Here is a 22,490-nt window from a genome sequence, read left to right on the forward strand (position 1 = left end):
TGCATGCGACAGACAACGTACCTCGTCTTGCCGCTGCAACTGCATGAATATTCTGCATCCAGCGAAATGCCAATATAGTTCAAGACATACTGCGATCCATACAGAGTGAAATGTATGGTCACAACGACTGATGAAGCTACTACCCTTTTTTCTTTTGCGGTGTGAAAAATGAAAGGAATCAATAAAAAATTTTAATTTACTACATTCTGAAAATTGACGATTCACACACTGACAAACTTTACTCAGACCTTTCTTTTCCTTGGACAGGTTGATTAGCAAAAACTTTAATTATTCCACAATGTCGTTAATTAATAATCGCGTGCCTGGTCGTAACAAAGATACGAATATCACTTTCAATGTATGCATTCACAAATCTCACAAAATCCCTCTAGTGCGCAAGCAAGTAATTACTACGCTCAGCCAAAAAAAGGCAAATTACCAAAAATCCTCGATTAATGCAAAAGTCTCCTCTGGTGCCACTGGAACGGTCAGGGCAGGCTGCGACCTCTTCTGACGCGCGTCTGCTCTCCACGTCCGGGTACTCTCAACAACTGTTCGTTCGCTACCACTCGCAATAATAATGTATCAGACTCAGATGCGACACCAGAATCAGTAGCCAACTTTCCAAAAGAAAAGATATGAACGTCCAACTTTCAACTTGTTCAGTTCTGGATCACTGTCTTGATGAACCATGATTTACTGCTTGATATTCAAATGATTCCTGTACTAAGCCCGTTTTCAGTTGCGCTAGATTATGTATGTGTGTGAGTACGTGACTATCTCTATTAAACATTGCCACTCAGACTGCGTTTCCAAATTGTAAGGGCTTAAGTGTGAGTACGCAAGGGAGTCTTTTTTATCACACACACACACACACACACACACACACACATACACACACACTCACACACACATGTGGGTAAACGTAAGAAACGTTTATATATATATATATATATATATATATATATATATATATGATGCTGAAGTGTATTTGTTTAGATAAGCACGTCTTTAATGCTCTGTAAATCTGTTTCTGGGCTTTTAAGTCGCCATAAGTTGATGCCAGGCAGTCGATGGTAAGGAAGCTATTTAAAGGATTACAAAGAATATACCTGATACTGTGTCTGCGTCCATTATCAAGTAACGTCTTCAAATTCCACTAATTGTAACGAATTTACATAATTAACACCTACTGCTAAGGAACGAACTATGTCGTGCTAATTCTTTTAGCACTACTTAACGCTGTACTCGTCAGGCCTGAACCACCGTACATTTCAGCCAGTTTCCACTACTTACACATTTTTAATTCTCCCATCCCACAGGTTACTTGCTGCTGGATACATCTTCCAAACATCCATCGGTTAAGTAAGGTAGAGGGAAACAGCACACTGCTTGAGACGCTTGACTCCATGTCCCTGAGAAGCAGGAGTCATACCTATATTCGGTTATCACGATTTCGGTTTACCGTGTTTTCCCTAAAACACTTCACAAGAATATAGATAATTAACGTTTTCTGCGTGAAGGCCATAGTTCGTTCTGTTTCCAACCTTGTCCAATTCAGATAACCTCATCTCTCATGTCGTTACAGCATAACTATAAAGGCTTACTCTGTGATGTCAGAAAGGGCATCTGTTATAAGTAATACAGGAGCGGTAATAATAAAACCGCTGTCATGTTACTTGTGATGTCATTGACCTAGACACAGTCACTCCTTTCTGCCCCCTGTTCAAACATATGTTGTCTGCATTAAAATATATTTTATATAAAAGAAAGTCCATCTCACTTGGTTTTCACCAGACCATACATATTTATTGAAATGTGGTCATTTTACCTCTCAAATTTTGGAATGTCCTTGAGTTTGACAGGAAAGCAATACCTTCCTGTTTATAATACTCTTAGATATTATTCATATTTTGGTGATTTGTAAAGTGATCATTATATTTAAGTTTATCCTCACAGTGCGGAAGAAACCAGGCAAAACATGGGTTATATCTACGAGTATTTTTAACGTTAATAATTCTCATACCATTCCGTCACCGAGGTGATGCACGATATCACACCAAGCCCACACAAATGTGGTGGTTGCATGACAGCTGCATCATTCTTTGTGAGGCAGAGTCACAACGCTGTGCTACGTACAGTGGTGGGATAACGTGGTTCCATGTGATCTTGCTCTCAGTTTGTCACTGCATTTTCGATAAGGGCATGCAAGATTTTACTTCTAAACGCATCATGTATAACTGAGAGTAGTAACGATGTGCCACATACACGATCATCGACGTCATTATCGCTAAAACGATGGGCGGTGAGACAACTGGTGTTCAGGTGAGTTGCGTTGTTATTAAACTCCTCCATTGGTGGTGACTCGATTGGTCTCCTCAAGACACAGCAACCGATCATCTAATATCACTGATAAACAGGAAAATGTACTTTAAGGATGCATACGATTTAGGATATTTGAGATAACCTCATTCTCTCTATAATTTACAAAGTAATATGTGCAAAAAGCATTTATTTGGGTGGGTAAACGTAAGAAACGTTTCTGTTTTTGCTGACATATGAACATAGTTTACGTAGCTATTTCCAGAGGGTTGCAGCAACAAGTTATAATTTTTTTTAAACAGAACGTCATTTTTGTCTATCATGCAGGTGACTTATTTAAGAAACAATTGCGTTTAAATCAGATTCTATTTCTTTTAGTTAAGCAGCCAGGTATGTTCAAAGTCTTAGGTGTGGGAGCAACGTGCTGCACATAAAGTTGCTAATATTACGGAGCAACAAGCTTCATCGATGGATGGTTTGAAGTCATTTGGATTCGTGGGTTCGATTCTTTAGATGTTCCCACAAAAAGAAATCTACTGGTGTTAAGCTGGGCGACGGTGTGGGCCATTTACGAGGACCACGGCATCCTGACCATCTCCAGGGAAATCTGTTGTTCAGGTCTTGCACAGCAGTACAGGCACAATAGATCGGTTGACCGTCATGCGACATCCATGTACGGCCTCTCATGGCAGACTGACATTTCCAAGGAGGACACCTGAATTGTCGACGATAAAAGCCCGATACATCTCACCTGTCACAGTACCTGCGAAGTAATGTGGCTCGATGATTTCATCCGCAAGCATTCCACACCGCACATTGGCGGACCACCTACTTGGACGATCGACAGGACATACTAACCTAGGATTTTCTGTGCCTCAGTAATACATATGACTGTTCACTGAACCGTAATTAATGAAAATAGATTGATCAGAGCATATGATGTTTTGTAAGACGTACGGAGTGAAATTATTCACGGCCCATTTCCAGAAAAAAAAAACTCCGACTGAAATCTTCCCAACGCAGCTCCTGTGACAATGACAGGTGGTAGGTGTGAAACTCGTGACTGTGTACTGTGCACCACGCAGAGAAATGGGTTAGTACCAGTGATCGTAGCAACTTCCTGTGAGATGGCGTTCTCACCATGGTGCATTGCAGCTGATCTTCATCTATTACCGATGCGGTGGCTCAGACTACTTGTCTCTTGAAGCTGTCACTCAGCAATCAAGAACGTAATGCCTGGTAGAGCTCTTCAATCAGGTTATCTCACAACATTATAAATGGCTCCGTCACTTCCATTCACTTAGCATCAGCAACATATCAATGTACTCATTGCATGTGTAAGCCATGTTCATTCCACGTCAATATCCGTGGAATACCAAACCTCGTTTGTTTTTGCATTCTGATCTACCTTGTATCAGGTGGTGTAGGGATACATTCTACAGCCTGACTGAACATGATTTCAAACAGCACATCTAGGAGGCTTGTCGCTCCATGATACCAATAATTTCATGAACAGCATATTACCACTAGCCCTAAAATTCTGTACGTTTCTGACTAAAATTAGTAGCAATTTGATTTAAATTGATTTACACACAGTTTAAATACATAAACTACATGACAGATAAAAATAATGTTCTTCTTAAAAAATTATAACTCGTTGCTGTAACTGTCAAGAAAATAACTAAATAAAGCATAGTTATAATTCCACAAAAAGAGTAAAGCTTCTTACACTTACCGATTAAAACAAATTTTTCTTTAATTTGTTAATATGTAATTAGATGAAAAATACGATGTTGCAGGTTATTTGCGGAATGCTCCATCAGTATATGGAGACAAAGTAAAAAAATTAAAGAAGAAAAACTAAAAGAAGAAAATATTCATCAAGACCAAGAACTATGAAAAACCTGAAGTAAAACTGAAATGTAAGAACAATAAATGAACGTTCAGAAAAAAAACATTATTCTGTCTTTTATAATTCATTAATGGCCACTCGCCGGACGATGACTTGCGGACTAGCTTTGTAGATGTAGATGTTTTAGACATCGCTCACCCATCCAGCTGCAGAATGATTTTTTAACATTTAAACGTGTAATATGCTGAAACCGCTAAAAGGATATATGTGATATAAGCACAGTGATAAAAACCATTATCGTTATACCCCTTTAAGCTGAACTTGAATCATTGGCCTAAGAAAGATAAAATACATCCATAAATGTACTGGGGGGTCATAAAACAAAGTGTTCTTATTCATTTACTGTATTATAATCCAAACAAAAAATAAATAAAAATTGTCGCTTTTGTTGTATTCTTGTTTTCCTTCTGCTATAAAATCGTGTAGGCGTTTATATACTTTTAGGTCTTCTGTCACAGACTGAATGTTCGTCAGTAATACATTTCCAGCGACACCACACACTCCTGTAGTATTGTGATTTCTTGATGTTTTCTGTCACAGTGGAAGAAAATGTGGTTAATGTCTGACGCATGTGGAAGATGGGATGATGTTGAGGCGGTAGAGACGTTGCCGGAATCTCTCGTTGTTAAATCGAAGGGTTGCGATTGTTATTATAGAATTTCTTCTGTATTTGAAATTTTGGTACCAGTCCTTGAGGGGAGAATAGGTACCACTGCGGCTTTACATCTCCCGTTAATTTCGTAAGACCTGTGCAGGTTTTCGTTCCATCGGACCCTGATTCTAGCGACCTGATGGTAATCCGTGTGACAGGAACTGGTCGTGGATAAAAAGTGTAATAGATTTCAGCTATCAGTCGTCCTTTTGAAATTTTTTATTGGCAGATCCAGATTTCAGCTAGAACCTCGCTCAGGGAGACTTCAGCTTCAAAAACCGATGAAAAAGTCGAATGTGTGCGTATTTTCGTGAGATCAGACCGACGTTTAACAAAAAGGATGATGGGTGACCTGTTATTCTTAAGGATTGAATGAAGTGTGGACGAAGCCCGACCACCAGGCATTACATGAATTGATCAAAAATGATAGTGCATTGAGAATGTGTGGTTTCTACCTGAAATCCAGATCTGCCAATAAAAAATTTCAAAAGGACGACTGATAGCTGAAATCTATTATATACAAGTCAATATAACAGTCGCTCCGTGCAACAGCCTTCTGAATGGAAGGTAACCTGAAAACGATTATTCGAGCAGCAGCTTGCTCAAGTGCTCATTACATTCTTTAAGTGGGGAATACGTGACCTCTACCCTTTTTAACAGGCACCACCACTGGCACTGTGCACATGAGACTCTTGAATTCTGCGGACACGTTCAGACGAAGTGTGTGGGAAGAGTAACGAGGCTGACGACACTGCGAGCGATCTGGCAACGCTGCGCTGTTCTACTGGGATACACCGATTTGTTCGCCCTCCCAGGTGCTCAGTCCGAGTTTCAGCTTTCGTACAGCCTAAAGGTGATTTTTGAGAGCGTCTTCACTGAAGTAAAGTTTTTGTTGTGTGTTACGAAAACAGGACAGCGGAATTTACAGCAACGTTATGTCATCAAGTTTTGCGTTAAACTTGCAGAATCCACAAGTTGAAACATGCGTATGGGGAACATTCCTTATCAAGTGCACAAGTTTTTCGCTAGCACAATCATTTTTGGAAGGGCGAAAACATATTGAAGATGAACCTCGTCCAGGGAGACTTTTGCTTCAAAAACAGACGAAAACGTCGAAAGTGTGCGTATTTTCGTGAGATCAGACCGACGTTTAACAAAAAGGATGATGGGTGACCTGTTAAACATTTTCACACTGCATCGAATTTTGACCGACGTTTGGCACATTGCACACAAGTGGGTGCTGCATCATGACAACGCCCCATGTCAAACGGCCACTTCCATCATGGAACTTTTTGACCCCAAAAGGCATTCCTGTTGTTCCACAGTCACCCTATTCACCTGGCGTGAGTTCTTGTGGCTCTTTTCTTTTCCATAAACTGAAAAATAACTTAAAAGGAATCATTTTGAGACTCTGGATAACATTCAAAAGAATGTGACCAACACGTTAAAGGTCCTGCCAGTTGAAGACTTCCACTGGCTGCTACCGAGACTGAGAACAATGACTCCCCCGGCTTATAGCTACTTTGAAAGGGACAATATTGTTGTTCAAAAAAAGTAAAGACTTTGGCAGGTAAAAAATCACTCTCATTGCTTTTCTCGCACAACAGACAACAATGGATTCCACCAGAGCATTACTCGCTAATTCAAAGAAGGCTAACATCAACTGGTTAGGAGAAACTGTAAGTAGGCTGTTTAGGTTTTTATGTTGGTAACGCCATGTAGCGCTCTATATGAAAATCACTGACTGTGCTGTGTGCAGTCTGTGGCTGGTTGGCATTGTTGTAATATTCGCTATTGTAGTGTTAGGCAGTTGGCTGTTAACAGCACATAGTGTTGCGCAGTTGGAGGTGAGCCGCCAGCAGTGGTGGATGTGGGGAGAGAGATGGCGGAGTTTTGAGAGCAGATGATCTGGACATGTGTGCATCAGAGATAGTAAATTTGTAAGACTGGATGATGAGCGTTTTGGCGTCATTGGCCGGGAGGCCCCTCGCGGGGCAGGTCCGGCCGCCTTGGCGCAGGTCTTATTACATTCGGCGCCACATTGGGCGACCTGCACGCCGGATGGGGATGAAATGATGATGAACACAACACAACACCCAGTCCCTGAGCGGAGAAAATCTCCGACCCAGCCGGGAATCGAACCCGGGCCCGGAGGACGGCAATCCGTCACGCTGACCACTCAGCTACTGGGGCGGACTGTAAGACTGGATGTTACGAACTGATATACACTCCTGGAAATTGAAATAAGAACACCGTAAATTCATTGTCCCAGGAAGGGGAAACTTTATTGACACATTCCTGGGGTCAGATACATCACATGATCACACTGACAGAACCACAGGCACATAGACACAGGCAACAGAGCATGCACAATGTCGGCACTAGTACAGTGTATATCCACCTTTCGCAGAAATGCAGGCTGCTATTCTCCCATGGAGACGATCGTAGAGATGCTGGATGTAGTCCTGTGGAACGGCTTGCCATGCCATTTCCACCTGGCGCCTCAGTTGGACCAGCGTTCGTGCTGGACGTGCAGACCGCGTGAGACGACGCTTCATCCAGTCCCAAACATGCTCAATGGGGGACAGATCCGGAGATCTTGCTGGCCAGGGTAGTTGACTTACACCTTCTAGAGCACGTTGGGTGGCACGGGATACATGCGGACGTGCATTGTCCTGTTGGAACAGCAAGTTCCCTTGCCGGTCTAGGAATGGTAGAACGATGGGTTCGATGACGGTTTGGATGTACCGTGCACTATTCAGTGTCCCCTCGACGATCACCAGTGGTGTACGGCCAGTGTAGGAGATCGCTCCCCACACCATGATGCCGGGTCTTGGCCCTGTGTGCCTCGGTCGTATGCAGTCCTGATTGTGGCGCTCACCTGCACGGTGCCAAACACGCATACGACCATCATTGGCACCAAGGCAGAAGCGACTCTCATCGCTGAAGACGACACGTCTCCATTCGTCCCTCCATTCATGCCTGTCGCGACACCACTGGAGGCGGGCTGCACGATGTTGGGTCGTGAGCGGAAGACGGCCTAACGGTGTGCGGGACCGTAGCCCAGCTTCATGGAGACGGTTGCGAATGGTCCTCGCCGATACCCCAGGAGCAACAGTGTCCCTAATTTGCTGGGAAGTGGCGGTGGGGTCCCCTACGACACTGCTTAGGATCTTGGCGTGCATCCGTGCGTCGCTGCGGTCCGGTTCCAGGTCGACGGGCACGTGCACCTTCCGCTGACCACTGGCGACAACATCGATGTACTGTGGAGACCTCACGCCCCACGTGTTGAGCAATTCGGCGGTACGTCCACCCGGCCTCCCGCATGCCCACTATACGCCCTCGCTCAAAGTCCGTCAACTGCACATACGGTTCACGTCCACGCTGTCGCGGCATGCTACCAGTGTTAAAGACTGCGATGGAGCTCCGTATGCCACGGCAAACTGGCTAACACTGACGGCGGCGGTGCACAAATGCTGCGCAGCTAGCGCCATTCGACGGCCAACACCGCGGTTCCTGGTGTGTCCGCTGTGCCGTGCGTGTGATCATTGCTTGTACAGCCCTCTCGCAGTGTCCGGAGCAAGTATGATGGGTCTGACACACCGGTGTCAATGTGTTCTTTTTTCCATTTCCAGGAGTGTATATATATATATATATATATATATATATATATATATATATATATATATATATATATATATATAATGACTTTTGAACACTATTAAGGTAAATACATTGTTTGTTCTTTATCAAAATCTTTCACTTGCTAACTATGCCTATCAGTAGTTAGTGCCTTCAGTAGTTAGAATCTTTTATTTAGCTGGCAGTATTGGCGCTCGCTGTATTGCAGTAGTTCGAGTAACAAAGACTTTTGTGAGGTAAGTGATTCATGAAAGGTATAGGTTATTGTTAGTCAGGGCCATTCTTTTGTAGAGATTATTGAAAGTCAGATTGCGTTGCGCTAAAAATATTGTGTGTCAGTTTATTGTTGATCAGAATAGGTAAAGAGTGAAATGTCTGAGTACGTTCAGTTCTGCTCAGCTGTTTGAAAATCAAATAATGTAAGAGGTTTATCAGCACAGTAATTCATAAATTTTTCTAAGGGGACGTTTCATATGTCGACCCTATGCTGAGGATACCTGGAATCTTCTGATTTTTTCTTGTAGTTTGTGTAATTAGTGTAGCTAGTTTATTGCTAGCGTGTCATTATAGAGAGACTTTCCTTTGTTTATTTTTTTTATTTATTGTTCTATGGACCAAATTAAGGAGAAGTCTCCATGGTCATGGAACAAGTCAATACATGAAATTATAACACGATGTTAGAAACAGATAAAATGAAATATAAAAAATATATTCAGGTGACAAGTAAGTATAAATAAAGAAAATCAACAATGTAACACTGGAATTTGCTTAATTTTTTAGATCTTCCAGGAGCTCCTCGACAGAATAGAAGGAGTGAGCCATGAGGAAACTCTTCAGTTTAGATTTAAAAGAGTTTGGGCTACTGCTAAGATTTTTGAGTTCTTGTGGTAGCTTATTGAAAATGGATGCAGCAGAATACTGCACTCCTTTCTGCACAAGAGTCAAGGAAGTGCATTCCACATGCAGATTGGATTTCTGCCTAGTATTAACTGAGTGAAAGCTGCTAACTCTTGGGAATAGGCTAATATTGCAAACAAAAAACGACATTAAAGAAAATATATACTGTGAGGGCAATGTCAGAATTCCCAGACTATTGAATAGGGGTCGACAAGACGCTCTCGAACTTACACCACATATAGCTCGAACAGCCCGTTTTTGAGCCAAAAATACCCTTTTTGAATCAGAAGAATTACCCCAAAAAATAATACCATACGACATAAGCGTATGAAAATATGCGAAGTAGACTACTTTTCGTGTTGAAGTGTCACTTATTTCAGATACTTTTCTAATGGTAAATAAAGCAGCATTTAGTTTCTGAACAAGATCCTGGACATGGGCTTTCCACAACAGCTTACTATCTATCTGAACGCCTAGGAACTTGAACTGTTCCGTCTCGCTTATAATATGCCCATTCTATCTGATCAAAATATCGGTTCTTGTTGAATTGTGAGTTAGAAACTGTAAAAACTGAGTCTTACTGTGATTTAACATCAAATTATTTTCCACAAGCTACGAACTTATTTCATGAACTACATTATTTGATACTGTTTCAATATTACACATAAGATCCTTCACTACCAAGCTGGTGTCATCAGCAAACAGAAATATTTGTGAATCACCTGTAATACTAGAAGGCATATCATTTATATAAATAAGAAACAGTGTAATGTTGTAACTTTAATTTGGTATGCTGAAATCGGTGCTAATTGACAATGAAAGTGGGTTAAAAGCCGTGATCTGTCTGGGGACGTTAACCGTGGATTACTGGGCAACTGTTTCATCAGATATTTAGTCTAGGTTTACCAAGCAGACTAACATTAATGATAATCTTTTAATAGTCATACAAAACCGGTAATATATATATAAAAAAAGGAGAATTTAAATAAAAAGAAAGAAATCAGTTTATATTTGGAAATTTATTTTAAGATTGTTCATTGAAATTTCAGCATATTATACGTCAGTTATAACTGAGCTGGTGCCTTATTTACGATTGAAAAAATGTGAGATTGTAATCTTACGGAACACATAAAATATGGAGCCAAGATTGGGAGACTGCATACAACACTGCATTCATAAAATAACACACGAAGAACATTGAAACATAAGCAAGAAGAAATTAACCACAACCAACAGATTCAGTTTTTACCCAAAGAAATTACGTTCATACCACAATCCTGTCCGTCATGTAATTACCACACACTGGAATACTAAATTCATATTAACTCTTTGTGAAGTCTTCGCAAAAAGAATAGCTGAGGGCTACTTTGATGATTACACCACATGCTTCACGTGGTCAACTTGGTTTACACAAAGCGTACAACTCCACAGTAATTTTGATAATTAAAATACATTAGATCGAAAAGCAATTGACAAAAGAAAAACCTTGAACTGGTTACTAACGTCTTACTATTAACCTGATGGGTCAAACAGTTATATAAGCACGTGGTAGTGGTCTCGCAAAGTACACCCCACGTGGGCTGAACATAAAGAAAAGTTGCTATATTGAAAATATAGTCAAGACGAGACGTTATAATCACACAAGCATTCGCATTTAAGATTGATCTTAGTTAGAGTTACTGATCAACACGTAGTTCCACTTTACTGACAAAGTAGTAACAAAGCAACTACCGGAAAATAATCTGAACTTCACACGAGAATTATATTGCGCTGCAATTTAAGATAACATCGGATATTTTAGACCTAAACCCGAAATAAAGGTGATTAAATTTTCAGTTAGCCTGAACTTAAAGAAATCCATTGTCCTACGGACTTAACAGACACGCGCTTAGCCGGAGATCTTACCACTTCAGACGCTCGCCACGGCCACACTGCAACTGCCCTACTGCCGAGCGTGCTTCCTGAGGGTGGCTCACAAAGACCAACGGAAGTGGCCAGAGGGGCAGCTTCCTATACCAACATGACAACGGACGGACAGGACCATACTAAGGATAGAAACCTCTTTGCTTTTAGGAAGCGTAGCTACCTGTTCCGACGTTGGTCCTACTGTTCTCTAGCAGACAGCCTTGTCTGCTACCCTCAAGCATGCAACTAGAAATACATATGCTCATTCATCCTCTCACACAAAAGGGAAGGGGGATGACAGTATCTTATCATATACAGTATATAAAAGAAAGCGGATGTAGGTTCCGTATGAGACTGTGTGACATGAATTACATATAAGAATTACATATAAACTGTGCTTTAAAGTGTAGTAGTGTGACAGATTGTTCTTGTTTATGTGTAAAAGTAACACGTTCCACTGCTCAGTCTCCTCCCAGATAATCAGAAACGCCACAGTACATTTAGAAGAGGAATTTATTCCATAAATGGCAACAGATTTAAGAAATTAAACATGAAAGGAATCCAACAGAGACTTTCAACAGCAGTGGCCCCAGCACCGACCCTTGGGGAACGCCCCACTTAACAGTGCCCCATTGGGACATCACTACCACTCTCAATATTGCGGAGAATGACCTTCTGCTTTCTATTCTTAAAGTAAGAGGCGAACCAATTGTAAGCTACTCCCCTTACTCCGTAATGGTCCAACTTCTGCAGTAATATTTTGTGGTCAACACAGTCAAAAGTCTTCGTTAAATCAAAGAAAACTCCTAGCGTTCGCAACCTTTTATTTAATCCGTCCAAAACCTCACAGAGAAACGAGAATATAGCATTTTCAGTTGTTAAACCATTTCTAAAACCAAACTGAACATTTGACAGCAAATTATGTGAATTTAAATGCTCCAGTAACCTTGTATATACAACCTTCTCGATAACTTTAGCAAACACCGATGGCATAGAAATAAGTCTATAATTGTGAATATTATCCCTGCCTCCATTTTTATAAAGTGGCTTCACTACCGAGTACTTTAATCGGTCAGGAAACCGACCACTCCTAAAGGAAAAGTTACAGATATGGCTAAGTACTGGGCTAACATACATAGAACAATACTTCAGTATTCTGCTAGATACCCCGTCATATCCATGAGAGTTCTTGGTCTTTAGTGCTTTAATTATTAACTTAATCTCCTTCTTGTCAGTATCATGGAGGAGTATTTCAGGTAACAGTCTCGGAATACATTTTTCTAAGAGCGCTATATGATTCCCTGTTGGGACTAGATTTCTATTTAGTTCATCTGCTATATTCAAAATGTGATTATTAAATACTGTACACATATGCGACTTATCAGTAACACGGACAATCCCACTACGCACTGTTCTATATCCTCGACCTGTCTCTGCAGACCAGCCACTTCCTTTACGACTGACCATATGGTTTTAATTTTATCCTGAGACTTAGTTATTCTATCTGCATACCACATACTTTTTGCCTTCCTAATAACATTTTAAGCACCTTACAACACTGTTTGTAATGGGCTGCTGCATTTAGATTCTGACTGTTTCTAACGTATTGATATAATTGCCACTTTGTTCTACAAGATATTCTTATCCCTCTAGTCAGCCACCCAGGCTGCCTTTTGTGCTAGTACACTGTTTTGACCGTTCTAACGGAAAGCAGCTTTCAAAGAGCACGAGTAAAGTCTTGAGAAAAGCATTATATTTATCGTCTACTGTATCAGCGTATTATATCTCTTAAAAAAAGTAATGTAACTATTTATTTAGAGGAAACATTCTCCTAGTAAATTTGTTTCTCCTTTGATGTATCGTGATCTGTTACTGATTTTTAGTGGAGTTAGTTTTTACTTTAAGCTTTCAAAAAAAAATACAAAAGAGATATAATAAGCAAAATAATGAATTTCGTAGGTTGCCAATTACGTATTATATCTGGTTTTATCGAGCGCCAGGCTCCCTACAAATTACTGTAAATGCAATAGCGTAGTATTACTCAGCTTCACTTCACTCAGCTTCACTATCATAGAAAATAGACAAGTTTTAATAAAATTATTTCACTGTATTACTTCAATTAATCTCACTGAATATTTTTACATAATTTCTTCCGCTCCGGCTATCAGACATTGTGCTGTGAAAAAATATTTTTAAATGTACCGCGTAATGGCGGCTAATTGTTAACAATCAGAGATCACTGTTACTCGCTCCGCAGCAGCTGGAAACATGCTAAATAATTTTCATTAAATATTCTTTTCATAAGATAAATGTGGCGTAGGTTCTTGAAATAACACACGGAGATCACTTTATACTAATATATTCTTACTAGGACACAGTTTACACCATTAAATATTTGCAATTACGTTACGACAGAAACAAATGCTAGCGCAGCACAATAGCTTGCGTACCTTATTCCAGCTAACACCAGAACGAACAGAACAAAACAGACTAGACAGAAGAATGAACATTGCATTGTGTTTTATACTCTTACAGAGATGATAATACTTCTTTTAATTACTTACACATTATAATCTCATACACTAAAAATAATGTCTTTTCTGCATGTATCGATCTATATTGTATATGTTTACAGTTAGTGTTATTCCCTTTCGCAGATAAATCGATGTTTGCAGTTCATTTTCGGTCACATACAGTCATTTTTATTTATGTTTCACCTCGATAAGGGTGAATATTGCAAAAGGGACACTACAAGCGCTATAAACATCTTGCTACTCTTGTTTCTTGATAAGGTTTACAAAGGTCTCTACAGCAACTGGATCAGCTTTCCTAAACAGCTGATGACTATATTTAACACGTGTTGCAGCACAAAAATCTTTTAGACTTAAAATTTGTGCATCATGATCTGAAAGGCCATTCACCTTTTTGCTAACAGAATGCCCTTCTAGTAATGAGGAATGAACAAAAATGTTGTCTATGGTTGTTCTACTGTTCCCTTGCACTCTCGTTGGAAAGAATACGGTTTGAATAAGATTATATGAATTATGGAGGTCTACCAGCATCCTCTTCCTTGCAAAATCACTTATACAATTAATATTGAAGTCACCACATATAACTAACTTTTTGTATTTCCTATAAAGTGAACCAAGAACCTCCTCTAGCTTTAGCAAAAATGTTGTGAAATCAGAGTCTGGGGATCTATAAATAACAACAGTTAGAAGTTTAGCTCCATTAAATTAAACCACACCTGCACAACATTCAAACACCTTTTCAGTGCAGTACTTTGAAACATCAATTGACTCAAATGGGATTCCGTTTTTCACATACATGGCTACTCCCCCACACCGCAAATAGCTCCTCGAAAATCTGCCAGCCAACCTGTATCCTGGTAAAGGAAGCCTCTGAATTATCTCCTTATTTAAGAAGTGTTCAGATACACCAATAATTTTAGAGTCAACATCTATAAGCAATTCACTAACTTTATCTCTAATACCTAGTATATTTTGATGAAATATACTAATTCCCTCATTACTCGGATACCTAAGCTTTGTCAAAAGTGGTTCCTTTGTTAGAGAGACTTCCCTTAAGCAGGAATACCTATCACCCGACTGTAATCTAGAAAAGGTGCAGCTCTAACACCCACTAATGCAGGAATTTTCCCATGAGTGATCCCACCAACCCCACCTATGCTGTCACCTATAAGCTTTGCTAACCTTCCCTTCCCATACCTGTTGAGGTGCAGGTCATGTCTAGTGAAACCCGTCCTGCTGATAGACTCCACCGACACTACTGAAATGTGACCCATGCTTTATGTCATCAGCGCACCCCCAAGTCTCATGTTATTACGCCTGACGGCTGTATTAAGATGAGGACGATCGTGACGCTGAAACTGTGGTGTCACCGCCAGACACCACACTTGCTAGGTGGTAGCTTTAAATCGGCCGCGGTCCATTAGTACATGTCGGACCCGCGTGTCGCCACTGTCAGTACTTGCAGACCTAGCGCCACCACATGGCAGGTCTAGAAAGACGGACTAGCACTCGCCCCAGTTGTACGACGACTTTGCTAGCGACTACACTGACGAAGCCTTTCTCTCATTTGCCGAGAGACAGTTAGAATAGCCTTCAGCTCAGTCCATGACTACGACCTAGCAAGGCGCCATTAACCGTATCTGAAGATAGTCTCATTTGTATCGTCAAGATCGATGTACCACAAGGATGAAGTAAAGTTAAGTAAACAGACATTACGTTCTTTTCTTATTAGCATTCATACTTATCCTGTTCCAGACTTCACGCCAGTCGGCGTGTGTGTACGCGTGCCTTTCGGTAACCTCACCCTGTGTCTAGACTGTCTTGTCTAGACACAACAGAAACAGTTCCACGAAATGCACATTCGTGTTGCCAGTGTGAGTGGCTATCTTTTCCAGGTCACCATATATGTCATACTCCCCATCCCTATCAATACTATTACCAGCCCCACCCACAATCACTATCTGATCCTCTTTAGTAAAATCCCTACATAACCCCCCTATGTTAACAGTCACCTGAGCCAATCCTGCATTAGGCTTCACAATGCTGGTGACCTGGTACTCACTCCCCAGCACTTCCTGCAACTGCTGGCCTACACCTCTGCCATGAGAACTACCTAACAGCAGAATCCTCTTCTTCCTCTTCGACTTAGCAACTGTTCTAGCCACCGTAACTACTGAGGTCTGCTGCATACTTCCTACATCTACAGCTACTAGAGATTCCTCTCCACTAGACTCTGACAGTTGGTCATATCTATTGTAAACACCAATAGTAAAACTATCTGAAAATCTTCTTCTCCTAGCAGATCTCTTGCCAACAGCCAGCTCCCATTCCCCAACCCCTTCTCCCTCCTCATCCTATCTAGCTCCTGCGCGTTTTTCAACTGCACCTGAAGGGCACAGATCTTACGCTCCTGCTCCTCTATCAACTTACTCTTGCTACATAACCTACAGTTCCAGGAGAGGATCTCACCAGAATGCCCACTGGCTTCCCCACTGCATTCCCCCAAGTGAAAATACTTCGAATAAGTCTCACACCGCAATCCACTACTCACGAACCTACGGAAAAGCCCATACTTCTCACTCATGGTAAAATTTTACTTTATTTAAGTTCCACTACTACAATAAGAAGATGTTAAAACCTGACTACAATAATCACAAACTTACTCTACAAGGGAAATAACTACTACAATCCTGGAAATTGAAATAAGAACACCGTGAATTCATTGTCCCAGGAAGGGGAAACTTTATTGACACATTCCTGGGGTCAGATACATCACATGATCACACTGACAGAACCACAGGCACATAGACACAGGCAACAGAGCAAGCACAATGTCAGCACTAGTACAGTGTATATCCACCTTTCGCAGCAATGCAGGCTGCTATTCTCCCATGGAGACGATCGTAGAGATGCTGGATGTAGTCCTGTGGAACGGCTTGCCATGCCATTTCCACCTGGCGCCTCAGTTGGACCAGCGTTCGTGCTGGACGTGCAGACCGCGTGAGACGACGCTTCATCCAGTCCCAAACATGCTCAATGGGGGACAGATCCGGAGATCTTGCTGGCCAGGGTAGTTGACTTACACCTTCTAGAGCACGTTGGGTGGCACGGGATACATACGGACGTGCATTGTCCTGTTGGAACAGCAAGTTCCCTTGCCGGTCTAGGAATGGTAGAACGATGGGTTCGATGACGGTTTGGATGTACCGTGCACTATTCAGTGTCCCCTCGACGATCACCAGTGGTGTACGGCCAGTGTAGGAGATCGCTCCCCACACCATGATGCCGGGTGTTGGCCCTGTGTGCCTCGGTCGTATGCAGTCCTGATTGTGGCGCTCACCTGCGCGGCGCCAAACACGCATACGACCATCATTGGCACCAAGGCAGAAGCGACTCTCATCGCTGAAGACGACACGTCTCCATTCGTCCCTCCATTCACGCCTGTCGCGACACCACTGGAGGCGGGCTGCACGATGTTGGGGCGTGAGCGGAAGACGGCCTAACGGTGTGCGGGACCGTAGCCCAGCTTCATGGAGACGGTTGCGAATGGTCCTCGCCGATATTCCAGGAGCAACAGTGTCCCTAATTTGCTGGGAAGTGGCGGTGCGGTCCCCTACGGCACTGCGTAGGATCCTACGGTCTTGGCGTGCATCCGTACGTCGCTGCGGTCCGGTCCCAGGTCGACGGGCACGTGCACCTTCCGCCGACCACTGGCGACAACATCGATGTACTGTGGAGACCTCACGCCCCACGTGTTGAGCAATTCGGCGGTACGTCCACCCGGCCTCCCGCATGCCCACTATACGCCCTCGCTCAAAGTCCGTCAACTGCACATACGGTTCACGTCCACGCTGTCGCGGCATGCTACCAGTGTTAAAGACTGCGATGGAGCTCCGTATGCCACGGCAAACTGGCTGACACTGACGGCGGCGGTGCACAAATGCTGCGCAGCTAGCGCCATTCGACGGCCAACACCGCGGTTCCTGGTGTGTCCGCTGTGCCGTGCGTGTGATCATTGCTTGTACAGCCCTCTCGCAGTGTCCGGAGCAAGTATGGTGGGTCTGACACACCGGTGTCAATGTGTTCTTTTTTCCATTTCCAGGAGTGTATTATTAACAGTATTAATAAACAACAAATGTGAATATAACAAAAGACTAATACAGAAAGAGAATCAAACGTCTAATGACACAGTAACGAAGCTGAAAACAGTTCCCAAAAGGTTCTTATATCACGTCACAACACAAGAAAGGCAGAGACGAATGAAGGAACCACTAATAAGTCACTTGCATAGTAAATATTATCACAGAAACCGATAAAATATGTATCTGAAACGTAAAAATATATAAAAACTTAGAGAGCGATCTCACACGCAGTCACACGCTTATGACGTCACACCAAAGTTGTAGTTTTTCATTGTTGTACAGTAAAACAGTTGTGGCATGCATGTAGATTTGCACCAAGTATTTCGCAGCTGTGATTGCAATTAACTAGATATTATTTTCAGTGCTATGTTAATGTGTTTTCTTATTTTGCTCTTCAAATTGTGCTTTTCTGTGTTATCGTGTGAAATATTGTGACAATAATGGCGTGTGAAAAACGTAACACTAGGCTCCAAAGTAAACTGAGAAGTAATAGTGACGACGAGAGTAACTTATCAGCACCACTGTGTAATGAATTAACAGACATTCAAAGCAGTAATTTGGTAATTGTGCATAGGGAAATGGAGCGGGCGGCAAATAATGGCGTAGACAGTCAAACAAATAGTGAACAGGGAAGCATTATCGATCGATCGGTCTGCAACAGCTCGCCTCAGGATTCCGAAATGACAGGACACAATCTTGCAAATACTGTAGATTAGGGTTTTGCGTCCTCACCGTTTTCTCAAATAAGTCAAGACACATTTTCTGCTTTGCAAAATGCGAATATTGCCGGTTTAAATGCACTGCTGAATAGCACTGAGGAACATGTTTCAGACACCAGTGCATTGTTATTACAATTAATGCAACAAATGGAACAAAATTTTCAAAAGTTAGACACAATGGAACAAAATCTTCAAAAGTTAGACACAATGGAACAAAATCAGAGACAAACACTGCAAAAGTCAGACACAATGGAACAAAATCTTCAAAAGTTAGACGCAATGGAACAAAATCAAAAACAGTCACAGCAACGGCTTCAAAAGTTAGACACCACGCTTGAACAAATACGTGAAGGTTTAACTGCTGAGTTACTTAAAATCGAATCTAAATGTCAAAAGTCTTTAATGACGTAAAAACACAAATTTATGAGCATTTTAACCTATTTTTTCGCGTCATGAAAATGCATTACAGAATGACGAAGCAGCCATAAAACAACTGTTGTTCATGAAAATCACGACACCTTGCAAGCTAAAATTGACTCAGTTGCATATACTGATTCAGTTATGCAACTTCCAAAAATTCAGGAAAACTCTAAGGACACACCAAAAAGTTTGTGAGTGTTCAAGTGGTGGTTTATGGACTTGCTATATTGTCTGTAAGACTTCTAAGGACATACCAAAAAGTTTGTGAGTGCACAAGTGGTGGTTATGGACTTGCTATATTGTCTGCAAGACTCTTCGATGGTGATTGCACACCTGCACAGTTGCAACAGATGGCTGCTGGCCGTCTCTACAAGGACTGAAGTGGGTCTACCCCTTTGATGATCCACCAATACCATTATTTCTACAAGGACTGCAGTGGGTCTGCACCTCTGGAAGCCCACCAATACCATAATCTCTATCAGGACTACAGTGGGTCTGCTCTGTGATGACCTACCTACGAATATTCTTCAAAACTTCGATTGACTCTGCTGTGGGTTTGTTCTGTTGTGGGCCATTACCTGTCTGCATGTCAAGAGTCAGCACTGTCTTTCCATTGGAAGGACAACACTACTCCTTCAAGACTGCATGGAACTCCACTACTTCCGTGCGCATTTCCTTTCACTGCTCATACTTTGAGAAAAACACTGCAGTTTTACTATGATGAATGATCAGGACTGTCTTTTTGGACTGCGAGAAAATTTTAGCTTTTGACCAACATTGTATCAATAAGTGTGTGCATTCGATTTCTTTGTTATTGTAATTATGCAAACTTTTTTCAAATCTGTATTGGCCACTGCCCAAAACAATTTGTAAAATTTTTTGTGGGGAGCATGGGGGCTATGTAAGTGGGCTGTTTAGGTTTTTATGTTGGTAACGCCATGTAGCGCTCTATATGAAAATCCCTGACTGTGCTGTGTGCAGTCTGTGGCTGGTTGGCATTGTTGTAATATTCGCTATTGTAGTGTTGGCAGTTGGCTGTTAACAGCGCGTAGCGTTGCGCAGTTGGAGGTGAGCCGCCAGCAGTGGTGAATGTGGGGAGAGAGATGGCGGAGTTTTGAGAGCGGATGATCTGGACGTGTGTCCATCAGAGACAGTAAATTTGTAAGACTGACTTTTGAACACTATTAAGGTAAATACATTGTTTGTTCTTTATCAAAATCTTTCATTTGCTAACTATGCCTATCAGTAGTTAGTGCCTTCAGTAGTTAGAATCTTTTATTTAGCTGGCAGTAGTGGCGCTCGCTGTATTGCAGTAGTTCGAGTAACGATGATTTTTGTGAGGTAAGTGATTCATGAAAGGTATAGGTTATTGTTAGTCAGGGCCATTCTTTTGTAGGGATTTTTGAAAGTCAAATTGCGTTGCGCCAAATATATTGTGTGTCAATTTAGTGTTGATCAGAATAAGTAAAGAGCGAAATGTCTGAGTACGTTCAGTTCTGCTCAGCTGTTTGAAAATCAAATAACGTAAGGGGTTTACAAGCACAGTAATTCAATAATTTTTCTAAGAGGACGTTTCAAAACTTATGAAGATTTTCAAGTCTGGAACATATGAGAAAACCACAAGCAACCTTCTACCCTTTAGAACACTACTAACCAAATAGATTTACGAACTAGGTTAAACGGATAATTGCAAAAATGGCCAGAAATACGAAGGGAAAAATTACAGTGAATTCGTGTAGATATCTTTCTAGTATAAGAAAGCGAAGGATGACTACTAAGTTTCAACATGGTTTTTAAGTGGGCATTGTAGAGAAAAGAAGATAATTCAATAAGAATAATAATCAACCGACTCCTACTATGCTAGAAAAGTGATGTTTTTCCAGAGTCACGTGTGTTCACCAACATGATTCAACGCTCATAATGTCTGTATGGCACTTGGTAGACATGGGTTCAGTTCTCAATTCGGGTTCAGTTCTGAAATTCCAACGAGGGTGAGTACCTTACTGCCGCCCAGTGATGCCTTAGGCAGACAGTGAGGCAGCTGTAGGCAACCAAGTCTGGTAAGAGGTTGCTATCGAGCTGGGACTCGGTCTGCTGTTGGTGGTTGACTGCTTAATTGATATGACTTGAGAACTTCTCATGTCACAGATTGGTTCTCTGACCTTCCATCTCCTATCTTACGTTCTGCGACACAGTGAGATCTCTTCTTCAAGGATTAGGCACTGTGTCTCTTCGTTCTCACAAACTGTCTGTCCCTCTTTCCTTAGAGCGTCCAACATGTTTTCTTGCTGCCAGTCTAGAAGCTAAGGTTAGTTTGTAATGTCGTTTATTGTCCATTCTTTGTACCTATGCGTCCCAGGTGTTGCGGTATTTGGTTATTCTGCTTTGAATTGGCTCTACTTTTAGTTCTTGCCTCACTTATTATCGTTAATTTGGTCTATTCATGGTTAGTCTTCTGTTCTTAAAAGTTTCATCTCTGCTCTTTGTATTTTATCTAGTGCTCTCCTTACAATATCCTGCATGCACTCCTATGAAGAAATACTCGAACAGCCACAGTTTTATAAAATTTTACTCTCGTTTCTTGTTTGGTCCTATTATTTAAATAAATTATAAATAGTGCCAAATGCATCTCTAAATCTGGTCAGTGTTACATCTAAATCTTTATTAATGTCTAGACCGGTTTGACATCCCAAATAAGTGGAAGGTGACAGTTGTTCTAAAATCACATTATCCAGAATGATTTTGGATCGGAATGGATCTTTGTCCCATAAAGCCATCATTTTTTTCTTGGTTTTAGAAACCTCCAAATCGTTTTGTTTACAGAAGTAATTCAGGTGATTCGGTGCACATGCAAGCAGACTCCTTTTTCTTGTAATATCAAGAGATCATCGGCATCAAGTAAAACATTTAACGTGGTGTATTTGGATATTTTAACCCTTTCATTGTTTATGGGACACATATGTCACATTAAAGTAACACCCAGTTTTGAGCGTTGAGACGTCTATATCTCATTCTTGTCTAGTGATGGTAGGTGACGAAATGTTTTTTTCGTAATTGGAGAAATATCCTACAGACCATGGAGTTGAGATATAGAAGACTGTGAGTTATTAAACGGGGCGGTGTGTGTTTATATGGTCTGTTTCACGAAAATCAGACCAAATCACCATCTTCTCCATTCCAAGAATATTTGAAGCAACTAACTGTGTTTTCTTATACGTCATAGACATTGTTTTGGAACACTGTTACAGACCTCAGTAATTCTGATGGTTGGACATAATTTGTATATAGTGGAACGTAAGTTAAACTTCGTAGAATATAGAAATCTTCATGTGTGATATGTTAAAACTA

Source organism: Schistocerca cancellata, chromosome 1 (assembly GCF_023864275.1).
Source record: "Schistocerca cancellata isolate TAMUIC-IGC-003103 chromosome 1, iqSchCanc2.1, whole genome shotgun sequence".
NCBI classification, from domain to species: domain Eukaryota; kingdom Metazoa; phylum Arthropoda; class Insecta; order Orthoptera; family Acrididae; genus Schistocerca; species Schistocerca cancellata.